The sequence below is a fragment of the Mus musculus genome, chromosome 1, assembly GCF_000001635.26.
Source record: "Mus musculus strain C57BL/6J chromosome 1, GRCm38.p6 C57BL/6J".
NCBI lineage: Eukaryota > Metazoa > Chordata > Mammalia > Rodentia > Muridae > Mus > Mus musculus.
In genome coordinates, this window is record NC_000067.6 from 3,003,119 (window position 1) to 3,021,305 (window position 18,187).

Here is an 18,187-nt window from a genome sequence, read left to right on the forward strand (position 1 = left end):
CAACAGTTTTAGCTGAGGAGGGAGCTACATCTCTGAGTCCCAATACACAAGAGGTTCCCTCACCTGTTCTGGTGTCAGACCCTCCCAGATGATCACCTCTCCTATGGCGGGGAAGGTGCCTGGATGTCTAAAGCCTGAAATGGGGATCTATCCCAGAAGCTGTGTAGCTTCTGCCTGTCCCAGAAGCTGTGTTGTTTCTGTATTCAGCTTGCTCACCCTCCGCAGTCCATTGATCTGCACAGACTGTTCTCAGATGGACTCGTGAGACAAGATGGCTCCTTCACCTGCTCTGGGGATCAGAACCCTCCCAGGTGGCCACCTCTCCTGTGGTGGGGAAGGTACCTGGAAGTCTTCAGCCCAAAACAGGGCCTGTCCCAGAAGCTGTGTCTCTTCTGCCTATCCCAGAAGCTGTATTGCTTCTGCTGTCCACTTGCTCACCCTCTGCAGTCTGCATGCTGATCTGCGCAGACTGTTCTCAGAGGGATCTGGCAGACAAGTTGGCTCCCTCACCTGCTCTGGGGCGGGGGGGGGGGGTTCAGAGCCCTCCTGGGCAGCCACCTCTCCTCTAGCAGAGAAGGTGCTGGGATGTCTTGAGCAGGAAACGGGGTATGTCCCAGAAGCTGTCTTGCTTCTGCAATCCACATGCTCAGCCTCTGCAGTCTGTGAGCTAATCTGGGCAGTCTGGTCTCAGGGGACTCTGGAGACAAGATGGCTCCCTCACCTGCTCTGGGGGTCAAAGCCCTCCTTGGCAGCCACCTTTTTCAGGCGGAGAAGGTGCCCGGATGTCTGGAGCCTGAAACAGGGGTATGTCCCAGACACTGTGTAGCTTCTGCCTGCCCCAGAAGATGTGTCACTTCCTCAGTCTGCTTGTTCACCCTCCACAGTCTGCAAGCTGATCTGCACAGACTGGTCTCAGAGGGACCTAGAAGACAAGATCAAGAAAAGTCTTATAGGTATAATGAATCAAGCAGAAAATGAAACATCAGAAGCTTAAGATAAAATACAGGATCTAGTCCAAATTAGCAAGAAGTATGAAAATTTACAAAACAGAGGAAAGGAAAATACTGAAAATGTGGTACATCATGAATACAAACAAACAAGCAAACAAACAAACAAAAAACAAACAACAAAAAAACACACAAAAAAACAAACCTTTAAATTATAGGCATGGATAGGGAGAAGAAACCAAAGACAGTGGCATAGAATAGATGTTCAACTAGATCACAGAAGAAAATTTTACCAAATGGAGGAAAGTTATATCCATACAGATACAAGATACACACAGAGTATCAATTAGACAAGAGTATAAAAGAAAATTTCTACAACATAACACAGATAAAACACTGAATATATATAACAAAGAGTGTATATTGGAAGTTGCAAGATAAGCAATGCAAGTCATATATATCTGCGAAAAACCTATCAGAAAAATGGCTGTTTTCTTAATGGAATCTTTAAAAACTAGAGGAGCCTGGAGAAATGTGTTCCAAGTCTTAAAAGACAATGATGGTCAACCTAGATTAATATGCCCAACAAAACTATCTGCCTAAATTGAAGGAGAAAGAAAAACTTCATAGGATATAAACAGACTAAAATAATTAAATCCAAAAGAGCAAATATAAAGAAATTTAGGGAGCAGTATTCTTGAGGTAAAGATAGGAACAAGCATAGCAGAGAGACTGTATAAAGAATAAAAGGCCATAATTATTAATATACAAAATACCAGTGAGAACACAAACAACACCACCAAATATCACCAACACAATGACCACAAATAACACATGCATTCTAATGTCATTTTAAATGTCAGTTGCCTCAAAACTTCAACCAAAAGAAAAAAGCTGACTGTATTAATCAAGAAATAAAATCTGTCTGTCTGTTGCAAATGTTACTATTATAAACATATATTCTGGGCTGCTGAATTTTGTTTAAAAATAAAGTAAGTACCATTGGATTTAAAGACAAAGATTGACACTAATCTATTAATAATAGGTGATTTTAATACTCCACTTTCTGTAATAGAGAGGTCATCTGGCCCATCTGAACAAAAAATAAATAGAAAAACATCAGAGCTAGTTAACATGATATGTCAAATAGACTTCATAAATAGGTACAAAATATTACATGAAACACCAAATAATACACATCCTACCCTGCAGCATACAGAAACTTTTATAAAAACAGACCACATCCTGGGAAACAAGACAATTCTTTTACAAATTTAGAGATTGGAATAACTCCTTGTAGCCTATCTAATCAAGATATAATAAACTGAAACTTGACAGCAAAGAAATCCCTAGCAAATACACACTCATGGAGATCATATTATTTATCTAAAAACTATATAATTCTGTTTATAAATATACATATACAGTTTAAGTGGACTTTTCTTAGGTGGCCACTGCTCCCTCTAAGAGACAAAGATGATCAAAAACAAAACAAAACAAAACAATCAATCAATCCAACAAACAAAAAAACCAATTCCATTCATGAGAAGCCCTCTTTTGAGATTTTAGTCAGAGCTATCAATGAGACATTCAAATCATGCAGCCTATTGCTATTGCCTTTGGTTGTTCCCAAGAGGCCAAAGGTAAATTCCTATTCATAAAAATACCATGCACTTTAGACACAAAAGTCAGAGTCCCCTGAGCTAAGGGGGAAAAAAAGAGCCTACTTTTTGAGGTACCAGAAGGTGTCATGAAAGCTTCTAAAGAAGGCAAGCCACCACAATCCAATCCAGCTGTGGCACCTGTGGACCACAACAAAGACTAGCTTGACACAATAACCCTAAGGGTATACTAGTGACATGCAGTAACTATGATTGGACTTACAATCCATTCAATAACAACAAAAAGTCATGCTTGGTCCTGAAAACCTAACGAACTACCCAGGGCTAGTGATGTCCTGGGTCTTGTAGAGAAGCCCACAACTTTTACTTTAATAAACCAACATAATTCTTAATTGCATCCTGTATATATATGTCCTTATACCCACAAATAAGTAAATTCCTCACTTTTCATCCAGGAAACCTCTCTTCCCAACAAAGAGAGACTATTAAAGAAAAAACACGCCTGCTCAAAATGCAGAGTTGTGAAGCCCAGTTACAACTGATATACCTATAACACAAATTCTACACCTAAACCTTGAGGACTATTGTGGAAGAAGGGGTAGAAAGAGTCTATGAGCTACAGGATCAAGGGGTTTGTTGAGATTGTCTCTCAGTAAAGTCAGAAACTACATCCATGAAGTCTCACTAATATGATTACCTAAACATGAACTGAAAAAGGAAAAGGACATCGATAGAGATGCTAATATGGATAGGGAAAGTCCAGGATGCCTCAGCCATATAAAAAGAACTACAGGCATCTAAGGAGTAGTTAGAGCAGCAGAAATAGTCTCCTCTATGGAAGATCACATAGACTTGTTATCCAATGCCCAATAGTTAGCCCAGACAACATACATATGACCAATATTGTACAGACTAAGCAGATTATAATTAAGATTCTACATGTATATACAGATACATATATGCACTGAAAAGAAGGCCATGGGTATGCAAAAGAACAAGAAAATGAATATGGAAGGGACTGGAGGGAGGAAAAGGAAGAAATGATGCAATTATATTGTAATATCCAAAATAGAAAAAAAAAAAAAAAAGAGTAACGGAATGGGAAAAAAAAAGAAAGAAAAAAGAAAAAGAAAAGAAAAAGAAAAAGAAAAAAAGCCCCCTTTTCCCCCTTTGATTTTTCTCCTTAAAATATTCGGGCAAGAAAGGATAGATAGAAAGGACATCAAAGTTCAGGTAACAAACTGTGTCTTCATGCCCTGACACAGCCTTGGCTCATTCATAGTTAACACAGAACTTAGTGAATATCATTTACATATGTAAATCACCCAGGCTTCTCATAGTTTCTTATTCTCTTTTGTTTTCTGTTCTGCCTTTGATTCTATTTCAAATGAACTACAGGTTTTTAACTCTGCCAGGTCAAGTTTGCTGTTGAAACTTTTGGTAAATTTTCTGTTCATTAGATTTTCATCTTCAGAATTTAATCGGTTTCTTTTGACAGTCCCCATCTTTCCATCATTCTTCTCAGTTTATTCATACATGTTTTAATTTCCATAGTTTTATTATGTTCCTTTGGGCTTTTTTTCTGCCCCCCCCCCTTTTTGTGCCTTGTGATTCTTTTTAAGACTTGTTTATTTGAGAATAGATAAGCAGGGACTACTTGTGAGCAAAGGCTTTCCCAAGTCAAGCCTACTGGAGGTTCTAGGATCCATCACTCTAGCCTTTCCTGAGGATTAGGCTTTTCCCGGAGTTGAGTGTAACTTTTTCCATCAGTTTTAATACATTAAGCAGCTTATCTCTGCTTCATTTTAGAAACCTGTAATCTGTTGCTTTGCCTGCTGTCTGCCCGAGGAACTACAATTCTAACATGCTGTGTTCCTAGTGTATATTCTCAGCGGCTTCCAGACAAAGCTGCTTGTTCCATCAGCAGTGCATCCAGTACCTGTTGGTGGTCTATTAGTAGTCCACATCAGGTGAGACAGATGGAGTCCTTCTGGCGATCTCCAGGCTAACTTGGACTTCAGATATGTGCTTCATTTACCTCTTTATCTCTGACTTGAGGGAAGATCTCTGAGGAGGGAGATTTTTCTCTAAGTGGCAGTGTGCTAGGTTGGGTATTGGGAGAAATATGGGTAGGTGCACACAGTACCAGGGATTTTCCTCTCCATTTTTTCCAGAAATATTTGTTTTATTCTTGTCTAGGTATCTTAATTAGTTTTTGAGTTCTCCAAAGCTATTTGCTCTCTGTGTTGTTAACCTGTACAAGACTGAAGGTTCTTATTCCTATATCTTATTAATATTCACATTGACATTTTGATGTCTGCTTTCTATATTTTCCTAAAAATATTTTAAAGTACACACTATACAGACTTTTAATTTAATTCAGTTTTCTATTCAGGTAATATATTTTGATCACATTTACCCCTGCTTCAAAGTTGCTAGTATGAGATTATCCTAAATTTTTTATGAAGACACTTATTACTATGAACTCTCCTCCTAGTATTGATTTCATTGGGTCTCATAAGTTTGGGTATGTTGTGAATTTGTTTTCATTTTATTCTAGGAAGACTTCAATTTCTATCTCAACACACTTTTACTCAGTAGAGGGTTGTTCAGTTTCTATGAGTTTGTAAGCTTTATGTTGTTTTTGTTGTTCTTAATATCCAGCTTTAATCTATGGTGATCTGATAGGATCAAGGGGGTTACTTGCTTTGTGAGTGATGTGATCACTTTTTGAGAAGGTTCCATGGGGTGCTGAGAAGAAGGTATATTCTTTTGTGTTTGGGTGAAATGTTCTGTTAAGTTTTTTTCTAACCTGTGGGGCAGTGGACTGTGCTATCAGACAAAAAACTGGTAAGGTCGAGTGGATTTAGAAACCCCCAGTAACCTCATACCTGAGAACAGTAGATGTTTCATCTACTTCTGACCAAATTTCTGTCCTGGAACATGTGACCACAACACCCCATGGAGAGGACCATAACAATCAGTCATATAGGAGCAGTGCCTGAATCCCCTCTACATGCAGATGAGGCATCCCTAACAACTCAGACCAAGTCAAAAGAAAGCATCTGTTCGTAGACCCCAACCCGCCCTAAAATGTATTTAAGACCCTGTCCCCAAGGAATAAAGCATGAGTTCTTTCATCAAAGACCATTTGAGAGCATCTGTTGTATAGAGCTGCAACACTGGGAAAGTGCAATTTTCTCTCAAAGCTTTTGCCTCTGGAAGCTGCTTGAGCCTACTGTGATCACTTCCTGCTCAGTGGCCTGACCTTGACTCCTGCTGAACTGTACCTACTCTTCCTGCTTCCCTTGTCCAGTCTACCAGCTGCATAGCATCTCATTGTACCATGGCCAGAGACCACAGAAGATCAAAGATTGACACCCCCGCCTCCCCATTTGGAGAGCATAAATCTTTGGCCACTCTGGCTAGGCCAGAGCCCCTCAAATCTCCGCAGACTCTGTTAGGTAGTACACAGACCAGCACCAACCATTTACTCTGAGGTAATGTCTATCTTTGATGTTGAGGTATGTTTATGCAGCAGCATGGATCCTGTTTTCATATCCATTCTGTTAGCCTGTTCCATTTTGTTGGGTAATTGAGTCAATTGATGTTGGGAGATATAATGATCAATGATTTTTAATTACTGTTATTTTGTAGTGGCTTTGTGTGTGTGTGTGTGTGTGTGTGTGTGTGTGTGTGTGTGTGTGTGTGTGTGTTGTGCATTAATAATTTTGCAGTTGTGAGTTTATTTATTGCCCATGTTTTCATGGGTGTGGTTAACCTCTTTGGTTTAGAGTTTTCCTTCCAGTGTTTTCTGTGGGGCTGGATTTGTAGATAAATATGTTTAAATTTTACTTTATCATGAAATATCTTGCTTTCTTCAACTATGGTGATTGAAAGTTATACTAGGTTTAGTAGTCTGGACTGTCAAACAGAGTCTGTAAGATGTCTGCCCAGGCCCTTCTGGCTTTTAGAGTGACTGTTAAGAAGTTATGTGAAATTCTAGGAAGTCTGCCTTCATATGTTACTTTGCCTTTTCCCATTTCAGCTTTTAATATTCTTTTTTGATGTTGTTGTTCTATAAGTTTAGTGTTTTGATTATTATGTGCCTGTTTGGCATTCTGTAAGCTTCTTGTGCCTTTGCACAAGAAATGTCATTCTTTATGTTAGGAAGTTTTTTCTATGATTTAGTTTAATATATTTCCTAGTAGGTATGTCATTCTCTAGGTTAGGAATTCTTTTCTATGATTTAGTTTAATATGTTTTCTGGGTGTTTCAGCTGAAACTTTTGTCCTTCTTTTATTCCTATTTTTCTTAGGTTTGGTCTTTTCATAGTGTCCCAGATTTCCTGGCTGTTTCTTGTTAGGATTTTTTTAGATTTAACATTTCTGTCATAGATTAATCTATTTTGCAGATGTAATTGTATGTATTATAATTGTAATAGTATATACTTGTATGTACTTAAAATATTTTATCATAGTTTTCAATGCCTAAGATTTTGTCTTTCTTCTCTTGTAATCTGTTGGTAATGCTTGCTTCTGTAGTTACTGTTTGCTTACCTAGATTCTTCTTTTCCAGAATTCTCTTAGTTTGTGATGTCTTTATTGCTTCTATTTCCATTTTCAGGTTTTAAACAGTTTCCTTCTCCTGCTTGCTTTTTTTCTTGGGTTTCTGATATTCTTTAAAGGATTTATTGATTTCCTCCAATTTTTAATTTGCTTTTTTCTTGATTTCTTTAGGATATTTCTTTTTCATTTTCCTTTGAGGATCTCTATCATCTTCATAAAATTTGTTTTGTCCTTCAGCGGATTAAAATATTCAGGTCTTGCTGTCATAGGTTCTGGTGGTGCCATATCATGTTGGCTCTTTTTGATTATGTTCTTACACTGGAGGTTAGCAATCTAGGGTCAGATAATTATAGGTCTAGGTGCTGATTTCTGAGTTTTTGTTGGATGGGCGTTTTTGGTTTGTTTGTTTTTTTTGTTTGTTTGTTTGTTTTTTCTGTTTCCTTTTCAGTTTTTTGGCTTTTGTGATCTGGATTTTTGATGGCTATCATGACCTCTGAATGACTAGGGAATCTTGGACCACATTGGGGGCCTCTACTAGCTGTTAGCTTGGCATTTGGTACCATGCGGGGGGGGGGGGGAGGTGTCTCTGTTCTGAGTATTATGGCCTGCACCTGTTATTCTGGCTGTTGTGGCCTGTACTTAAGCAGGAAAGTCAAGCAGAATTGAGGGTAGGGGCCCAGCAGTGGGATAGGTGGTGAGATAGGTGGGGAGGTGCTAGAATGGGTCTTTGGGGACTGAGTTTAGGGAGTGGGACAATTCTACTGCCAGCCAGGTGTATCACCTGTTCTTCTCACTGGTGTGGCCTGAGTCAGAACAACTAGAGTCCTCTAGAGCTGGAGGAAGGGACTCAACAATGCTAGGAGTTAATAGTATGATCTCTTATGACTTTTTAGGCATTCTTAATGTTTTTATTTTCCCATCTCCTCCCTAATTAGAGTCATTCTGGTTTTTTTTTTCCATTTTTTCAATTAGATAATTTGCACTCTTCTATTCCCCTCTCTGTTACTCACGTCAACTTCCATCCCACAGTGGTCCCTTTCTCCTTCTCTGGTTTCTGCGGTTATTACAGGATATATATTCACATCTGAAGATTTGGAGCTAGGAGAGAGAACATAGATGGGGTGTTTTTCTTTATGGGTCTGGGTTACTTCACTCTATAAGATCTTCTCTTGTTTCACCAACTTACTGGAGAAAGGCCAGATGTTTTTATATTCATAAAGTATGATTGTATTGTGCATACTACATTTGTAGCCTTTAAAAACAACTTGTCACAGGCATTCCAATGGACAGTAATCGTATCAATTTTATATCTATTGATAACATTTTATTCTATAGTTCAATCACTTATTTAATGGCTTATGTATTAAGAATTGAGAAAAACAATACTGCCAAGAACCAGCTTCTGCTAGGAGAGGGGTTCCTGAGGATTGAGTGTTTCAGAACTGCCAGAGAAATGACTCAAAGTCAATAGTGGGAACAAGCTGACAGCTCTGTGTTCTGCTTGAGCTGACTCTCTAGACAGCTATGTGGATATTTCAACTCTGTAAGACCAAAGCCAAGCCTTGTATTTATATATCAATTCAATCACTATCCCAGGTTCTCTTTTGATTATCCCATGAGTAACCACTTTATGATTTAAGAGCCTTGATTCATATGAGAAGAAAGCAAGTATATATATATATATATATATATATATATATATATATATATATATACTTAAACATAGCAAATGGATTCAGAGATTTGTCTGCCTTTGTAAGCACTGACAATAAACTAGCTATGTGGGATCTTGCTCTGAGATCACCAGTTCCACCCTGCCTGTCCTAAACTGGCTTTTTTGCGGATGACCTGCCTTTGTGTCTTTTTGACTAGCTGGCTCATTAGTGTAGCTGCCTTTGTTCTTTTAGGTCCATGAAGCCCCTCATACAATTCATATTGTGAGAAATTATGTATTCTTGAACTCATGTTTTCAGAATTCTTTCATACAGTCTTAAGGGCTGTCGTGAAGACCACAGTGTTCACCACCTTGCTGAGGAACACCTATACACCCGTGCCTCCTGGACTCATGATGTTTCTAATTATCATAGAGACATTGACCTTGGCAGGGAGAATATTGTTTGTCACAGGAACATAAAGTAAAGTAAATTATGTACATTATTATACAAACAAGCTTTCTGCCTAGCAACTGTCAGCCATGGAGGCCCACACCCTGCTAGCTCTGGTCCAGGGATAGAATGGAACTATGTCATGCCATCCATTCTGCGTGGTAGGACTCAGCAACATGTTTTCTAGTTTGTTGCTGTTTGAATTAAGACTGTGTTTAACATGCTTGTATATGACACTTGTTTTTTCCACATATTTCATTAAGATAACTTTATCTATTATTATACTTCATTTTGATTACCTAATTACTGATCAGTTCTGAGACAAGTTTTCACTTTATCTATGAAGCCCACTAGGGTGCAGTCCTGTGCTGAACAAGTAACAATGGCCTGAGTGTGACAATGACTGAGGTGACATTCTACTTACTAGTTCTAAAAACAGTCAGTTGTGCATGTCCATGTAGTTCAGATACTTTGTGCTGCGATTTTACTTATCATTTTTAATCACATATTTAAAATTAAATGTAGAGAATTTGGAAGGATTATCAGAGGGAGATTTTGCTTTCATCTTAGTCTGAACCATTGTGAAATAAGTCAGCCCCTTTAGTTCATTAATGTAAAATTGTCATTTTTTTCAACCTCAAATTTCTTGCTTGTTTTTTTTTTTTTTTGTTTAACTCCCTTTTAGAAAATCCATAAGTGATTTATTCTTCTGTATCTGGTTAGTGTTTATTGATTTAACTCATCCATACTACTTAGGTCTTCCATATGTCTTTGGTCTATATGTCTGTTTTTGTGATAATATGGCATTATATTTAAAAAATATTTTTTGTGTGTGTACAGGAGCTTTGTCTGATTGTATGCTTGTGTGCCTGGTGTCCTTAAGGCAAAAAGAGTGTCAGATCCTATGAGACTAGAGTTACAGATAGTTGGGAGCTGCTGGGAATTGAATCCAGGTCCTCTGAAAGAGCAGCCAGTACTCTAAACTGCTGAGCCATTCCTCTAGCAAGAATGATACTATTTTTTATTTCTATAGCTATGCAAAATATCTAGAAATGCCTCTTTAACTATTTCTTTTGCTCAGGATTATTTTGGTTCTTCATAACTTTTCATACGAATTTTATGAATATTTTTCTTTCTCCTTTTTCTCCCCTTTCTATTTCGGTAAAGGATTTAGAGTAAAATTATGATGAATCTGCACATTGCTTTTGGTCATATTCACGACATTATTTCTACTATTCTATGAGCATCTTAGTGTCTTCCTATCAGGATTTTCACTTTTTTTGTTTGTTTGTTTGTTTTGTGAAATAGTATCCATGATCTCTTTTTCAATTTTCAAGGTACTTTCATTATTCCCATTCAGCAGTTATTGAATGGCTAGTAACCCATTACCTATGTGTGAGTACCTGATAGATTAACAGATATGGAGATTTAAAAGAAATGACCAAACATCTTAAGTTAGAATCTATGTAGTGTTATGCAAATATGCATAAATTTCCCCTTTCCTCTGTAAAACTTTATTGAAAAAAGGTTGAGTGTGTTCTTTTCCATGAGCAAACTAACCCCAATAGTAACGAACATAGCCAAATACTTTTGTTGTATTTAATGTCATTTTACATATTGGAAATTACATATATATATATATATATATATATATATATATACATATATACATATATATATATATATATACTTTAAGTACTTGCATGTTTTGTAAAATAAATAATTCAAAATTTATACATTTTGAAAATTAATTTATTCAACTATTTCACTACTGATTATAAACTTATTTAATCAAACTCTCATTAAATAAAAACAAATTAAAAGTGATTGAAGGCATATTTTTCTCTTTGGGATTTAGGCTGTCACCTGAAAAAAAAAAAGTATGTGCATTCAAGTACTGAGAAAAAACATTTTTCATTGACATGGGAGGGTTAACAGTTCTCTGTGGTTCCACATACTTTTAAATCTATCATTCTCTCTTTGTTTTACATGACAATTTTTATGTCCTTTATTTCTTGACATTATGACTCCTCTCAAGTTTATCTAATGAATTTCAAATGTCAAGTATTAAACTCTCAGACCTATTGTTCCTTTAAAAATTTTCTTTTGACCCCTTCTGTTCCCCACCAGCCCTGGGTCACCTTAGGCTCAGAGTCTGTGGACATCCCCCACGGTACCTAGAAAACTCTCCACACGATCTTAGGACCTCCAGTGGAACACAACTTCTGTTCCAATCTAATCGTGCAAGACCGGAGACAGCATTAAGGAAGCAGAAAACCAGCCTGACCAGGGTCACAAGTCCCTTCTGGATGGTGCCAGCACTAGGTCACCTTGGGCACGGAGTTGGCAGACACCCCCAAGTTCCCTAGAGGACTCTCCACGGGATCTTGTTTTTTTAATTAGGTATTTTCCTCGTTTACATTTTCAATGCTGTCCCAAAGGTCCCCCATACCCACCCCACCCCCCAATCCCCTACCCACCCACTCCCCCTTTTTGGCCCTGGCGTTCCCCTGTACTGGGGCTTATAAAGTTTGCAAGTCCAATGGGCCTCTATTTGCAGTGATGGCCGACTAGGCCATCTTTTGATACATATGCAGCTAGAGACAAGAGCTCCGGGGTACTAGTTAGTTCATATTGTTATTCCACCTATAGGGTTGCAGTTCCCATTAGCTCCTTGGGTAATTTCTCTAGCTCTTCCATTGGGGGCCGTGTGACCCATCCAATAGCTGACTGTGATCATCCACTTATGTGTTTGCTAGGCCTCGGCATAGTCTCACAAGAGAGAGCTATATCTGGGTCCTTTCAGCAAAACCTTGCTAGTGTATGCAATGGTGTCAGCATTTGGAAGCTGATTATGGGATGGATCCCTGCATATGGCAATCACTAGATGGTCCATCCTTTTGTCACAGCTCCAAATTTTGTCTCTGTAACTCTTTCCATGGGTGTTTTGTTCCCATTTCTAAGCAGGAGTAAAGTGTCCACACTTTGGTCTTTGTTCTTCTTGTATTTAATGCATTTGGCAAGTTGTATCTTACATCTTGGGTATCCTAAGTTTCTGAGCTAATATCCACTTATCAGTGAGTACATATTGTGCGAGTTCCTTTGTGATTGGGTTACCTCACTCAGGATGATGCCCTCCAGGTCACTCCATTTGCCTAGAAATCTCATAAATTCATTTTTTAATAGCTGAGTAGTATTCCATTGTGTAAATGTACCACAATTTCTGTATCCATTCCTCTGTTGAGGGGCATCTGGGTTCTTTCCAGCTTCTGGCTATTATAAACAAGGCTGCTATGAACACAGTGGAGCATGTGTCCTTCTTACCGGTTGGGACATCTTCTGGATATATGCAAAGGAGAGGTATTGTGGGATCCTTAGGTTACTATGTCCAATTTTCTGAGGAACCGCCAGACTGATTTCCAGAGTGTTTGTACAAGCTTGCAATCCCACCAACAATGGAGGAGTGTTCCCCTTTCTCAACATCCTCGCCAGCATCTGCTGTCACCTGAGTTTTGATCTTAGTCATTCTCACTGGAGTGAAGTGGAATCTCAGGGTTGTTTTGATTTGCATTTCCCTGATGATTAAGGATGTTGAACATTTTTTCAAGTGTTTCTCTGCCATTCGGTATTCCTCAGGTGAGAATTCTTTGTTCAGCTCTGAGCCCCATTTTTTAATGGGGATATTTGATTTTTTGGAGTCCACCTTCTTGAGTTCTTTATATATATTGGATATTAGTCCCCTATCCGATTTGGGATAGGTAAAGATCCTTTCCCAATATTTGGTGGCCTTTTTGTCTTATTGACAGTGTCTTTTGCTTTGCAGAAGCTTTGCAATTTTATTAGGTTCCATTTATCGATTCTTGATCTTACAGCACAAGCCATTGCTGTTCTATTCAGGAATTTTTCCCCTTTACCCATATCTTCGAGGCTTTTCCCTACTTTCTCCTCTGTAAGTTTCAGTGTCTCTGGTTTTATGTGGAGTTCCTTAATCCACTTAGATTTGACCTTAGTACAAGGAGATAGGAATGGATCAATTCGCATTCTTCTACATGATAACAGCCAGTTGTGCCAGCACCATTTGTTAAAAATGCTGTCTTTTTTCCACTGGATGGTTTTAGCTCCCTTGTCAAAGATCAGGTGACCATAGGTGTGTGGATTCATCTCTGGGTCTTCAATTCTGTTACATTGGTCTACTTGTCTGTCACTATACCAGTACCATGCAGTTTTGATCACAATTGCTCTGTAGTACAGTTTTAGGTCCGGCATAGTGATTCCACCAGAGGTTCTTTTATCCTTGAGAAGAGTTTTTGCTATCCTCGTTTTTTTGTTATTCCAGATGAATCTGCCGATTGCCCTTTCTAATTCGTTGAAGAATTGAGTTGGAATTTTGATGGGGATTTCATTGAATCTGTAGATTGCTTTTGGCAAGCTAGCCATTTTTACAATGTTGATCCTGCCAATCCATGAGCATGGGAGATCTTTCCATCTTCTGAAATCTTCTTTAATTTCTTTCTTTAGAGACTTGAAGTTCTTATCATACAGATATTTCACTTCTTAATTAGAGTCACGCCAATGTATTTTATATTATTTGTGACTATTGAGAAGGGTGTTGTTTCCCTAATTTCTTTCTCAGCCTGTTTATCCTTTGTGTACAGAAAGGCCATTGACTTATTTGAGTTAATTTTATATCCAGCTACTTCATTGAAGCTGTTTATCATGCTTAGGATTTCTCTGGTGGAATTTTTAGGGTCACTTATATATATTATCATATCATCTGCAAAAAGTGATAATTTGACTTCTTCCTTTCCAATTTGTATCCCCTTGATCTCCTTTTGTTTTCTAATTGCTCTGGCTAGGACTTCAAGTACAATGTTGAATAGGTAGGGCGAGAGTGGACAGACTTGTCTAGTACCTGATTTTAGTGGGATTGCTTCCAGCTTCTCACCATTTACTTTGATGTTGGCTATTGGTTTCCTGTAGATTGCTTTTATCATGTTTAGGTATGGGCTTTGAATTCCTGATCTTTCCAAGACTTTTATCATGAATGGGTGTTGGATTTTGTCAAATGCTTTCTCAGCATCTAACGAGATGATCATGTGATTTTTGTCTTTGAGTTTGTTTATATACTGGATTACATTGATGGATTTTCGTATATTGAACCATACCTGTATCCCTGGGATGAAACCTACTTTGTCAGGATGGATGATTGTTTTGATGTGTTCTTGGATTCAGTTAGCAAGAAATTTATTGAGGATTTTTGCATCGATATTCATAAGGGAAATTGGTCTGAAGATCTCTATCTTTGTTGGGTTTTTTTGTGCTTTAGGTATCAGAGTAATTGTGGCTTCATAGAATGAGTTTGGTAGAGTACCTTCCGTTTCTATTTTGTGGAATGGTTTGTGAAGAACTGGAATTAGGTCTTCTTTGAAGGTCTGATAGAACTCTGCACTAAACCCATCTGGTCCTGGGCTTTTTTGGGCTTGGAGACTATTAATGACTGCTTCTATTACTTTAGGGGATATAGGTCGGTTTAGGTAATTAATCTGATCCTGATCTAACTTTGGTACCTGGTATCTGTCTAGAAATTTGTCTATTTCAAACAGATTTTCCAGTTTTGTTGAGTATAGCCTTTTGTAGAAGGATCTGATGGTGTTTTGGATTTCTTCAGGATCTGTTCTTATGTGTCCCTTTTCATTTCTGATTTTGTTAATTAGGATGCTTTCCCTGTGCCCTCTAGTGAGTCTGGCTAAGGGTTTATCAATCTTCTTGATTTTCTCAAAGAACCAGCTCCTTGATTGGTTTATTCTTTGAATAGTTCATCTTGTTTCCACTTGGTTGATTTCCACCCTGAGTTTGATTATTTCCTACCTTCTACTTCTCTTGGGTGAATTTGCTTCCTTTTGTTCTAGAGCTTTTAGGTGTGTTGCCAAGCTGCTAATGTATGCTCTCTCTTGTTTCCTTTTGGAGGCACTCAGAGCTATGAGTTTTCCTCTTAGGAATATTTTCATTGTGTCCCATAATTTTGGGTATGTTGTGGCTTCATTTTCATTAAACTCCAAAAAGTCCTTAATTTCTTTCTTTATTCCTTCCTTGACCAAGGTATCATTGAGAAGAGTGTTGTTCAGTTTCCACGTGAATGTTGGCTTTCTATTATTTATGTTGTTATTGAAGATCAGCCTTAGTCCATGGTGATCTGATAGGATGCATGGGACAATTTCAATATTTTTGTATATGTTGACGCTTGTTTTGTGACCAATTATGTGGTAAATTTTGGAGAAGGTACCATGAGTTGCTGAGAAGAAGATATATTCTTTTGTTTTAGGATAAAATGTTCTGTAGATATCTGTCAAGTCCATTTGTTTCATCACTTCTGTTAGTTTCACTGTGTCCCTGTTTAGTTTCTGTTTCCATGATCTTTCCATTGGTGAAAGTGGTGTGTTGAAGTCTCCCACTATTATTGTGTGTGGTGCAATGTGTGCTTTGAGCTTTACTACAGTTTCTTTAATGAATTTGGCTGCCCTTGTATTTGGAGCATAGATATTCAGAATTGAGAGTTCCTCTTGGAGGATTTTACCTTTGATGAGTATGAAGTTCCCTTCCTTGTCTTTTTTGATTATTTTGTTTTGGAAGTCGATTTTGATAGATATTAGAATGGGTACTCGAGCTTGTTTATTTATACCATTTGCTTGGAAAATTGTTTTCCAGCCTTTCATTCTGAGGTAGTGTCTATCTTTATCTCTGAGATGAGTTTCCTGTAAGCAGCAAAATCTTGGGTCTTGTTTGTGTAGCCAGTTTGTTAATCTATGTCTTTTTATTGGGGAGTTCAGTCCATTGATATTAAGAGATATTAAGGAAAAGTAATTGTTGCTTCCTGTTATTTTTGTGGTTAAATTTGGCATTCTGTTCTTGTGGCTGTCTCCTTTTAGTTTTGTTGAGGGATTACCTTCTTGTTTTTTCTAGGGCTTGCTTCCCGTCCTTGTATTGGTTTTTTTCTGTTATTATCCTTTGAAGGGCTGGATTCATGGAGAGATAATGGGTGAATTTGTTTTGTTGTGGAATACTTTGGTTTCTCCATCTATGGTAATTGAGAGGTTGGCTGGGTATAGTAGCCTGGGCTGGAATTTGTGTTCTCTTAGTGTCTGTATAACATCTGTCCAGGCTCTTCTGGCTTTCATAGTCTCTGCGAAAAATCTGGTGTAATTCTGATAGGCTTGCCTTTATATGTTACTGATCATTTTCCCTTACTGCTTTTAGTATTCTATCTTTATTTAGTGCATTTGTTGTTCTGATTATTATGTGTTGGGAGGAATTTCTTTTCTAGCCCAGTCTATTTGGAGTTCTGTAGGCTTCTTCTATGTTCATGGGCATCTCTTTCTTTAGATTTGGGAAGTTTTCTTCAATAATTTTGTTGAAGATGTTTGCTGGTCCTTTGAGTTGAAAATCTTCATTCTCATCCACTCCTATTATCTGTAGGTTTGGTCTTCTCATTGTGTCCTGGATTTCCTGGATGTTTTGTATTAGGATCTTTTTCCATTTTCCATTTTCTTTGATTGTTGTGCCGATGTTCTCTATGGAATCTTCTGCACCTGAGATTCTCTCTTCCATCTCTTGTATTCTGTTGCTGATGCTGGCATCTATGGTTCCAGATTTCTTTCCTAGGGTTTCTATCTCCAGCGTTGCCTCACTTTGGGTTTTCTTTATTGTGTGTACTTCCCTTTTTAGGTCTAGTATGGTTTTGTTCATTTCCATCATCTGTTTGGATGTGTTTTCCTATTTTTCTATACGGACTTCTACCTGTTTGGTTGTGTTTTCCTGTTTTTCTTTAAGGACTTATAACTCTTTAGCAGTGTTCTCCTGTATTTATTTAAGTGTGTTATTAAAGTCCTTCTTGATGTCCTTTACCATCATCATGAGATATGCTTTTAAATCCAGGTCTACCTTTTCAGGTGTGTTAGGGTGCCCTGGACTGGGCGAAGTGGGTGTTCTGGGTTCTGATGATGGTGAGTGGTCCTGGTTTCTGTTAGTAGGATTCTTACGTTTACCTTTTGCCATCTGGCAATCTCTAGAGTTAGTTGTTATAGTTGTCTTTGTTTAGAGATTGTTCCTCTGGTGATTTTGTTACCCTCTGTCAGCAGATGTGGGAGACTAGCTGTCTCCTCTGAGTTTCAGTGGTCAGAGCAGTCTTTGCAGGCAAGCTCTCCTCTTTCAGAGAAGGTGCACAGTTGTCTGGTGTTTGGACCTCCTCCTGGCTGAAGATGAAGACCCCAAACACGATCTTTCCCAGAAGCTGTGTTGCTTTGGCCAGGGAGGTGGCTGGTTGTCTGGAGCCGAAAATGGTGCCACCTCAGAAGGTCTCTGGCTCTCGCCTGTCCCAGAAACTGCTGGCCTCTGTATTCCACACCCTCACCCATGCAGCCTGCCCTCCTCAGAGTCCGGAACCAAGGTGGCTCCTGCGGAGCCTGAGGCAGAAACCTCTTGGGCCGGGTGGACCCCTGTGCTCTCACCAGGAAGGTGGCCGGTTGTCTGTAGCCGAAAATGGCACCACCTCAGAAGCTCTGTGGCTCTTGCCTGTCCCAGAAACCCCCGGCCCCTGCACTCCACACCCTCACCCGTGCAGCCTGCCCTCCGTGGAGTCCTGGAGCCAAGGTGGCCGGTTGTCTCCCACGTGATCTTAAAACCACTAACCAGACAGCTCCATGCTCCTCAAAGAAGACACCGCTTTCAGGCACTGTAACATGCCCAGGATCTTTGACAAAAGGATCCCAGGATAAAAGGTTCTTGGTCACACCAGTATTTCAGGATCTCAAATGAACTTGCCTGCCAAGAACTCTGAAACACCCAGAATCTCAGGTTCACAGGAGCCCATAAGCAAAGGATCACAGAGAAATCTGGACTCTGAGGAGTCCTGATCAACTGGGATCATAGGAATGACAGGCTCCAATCAT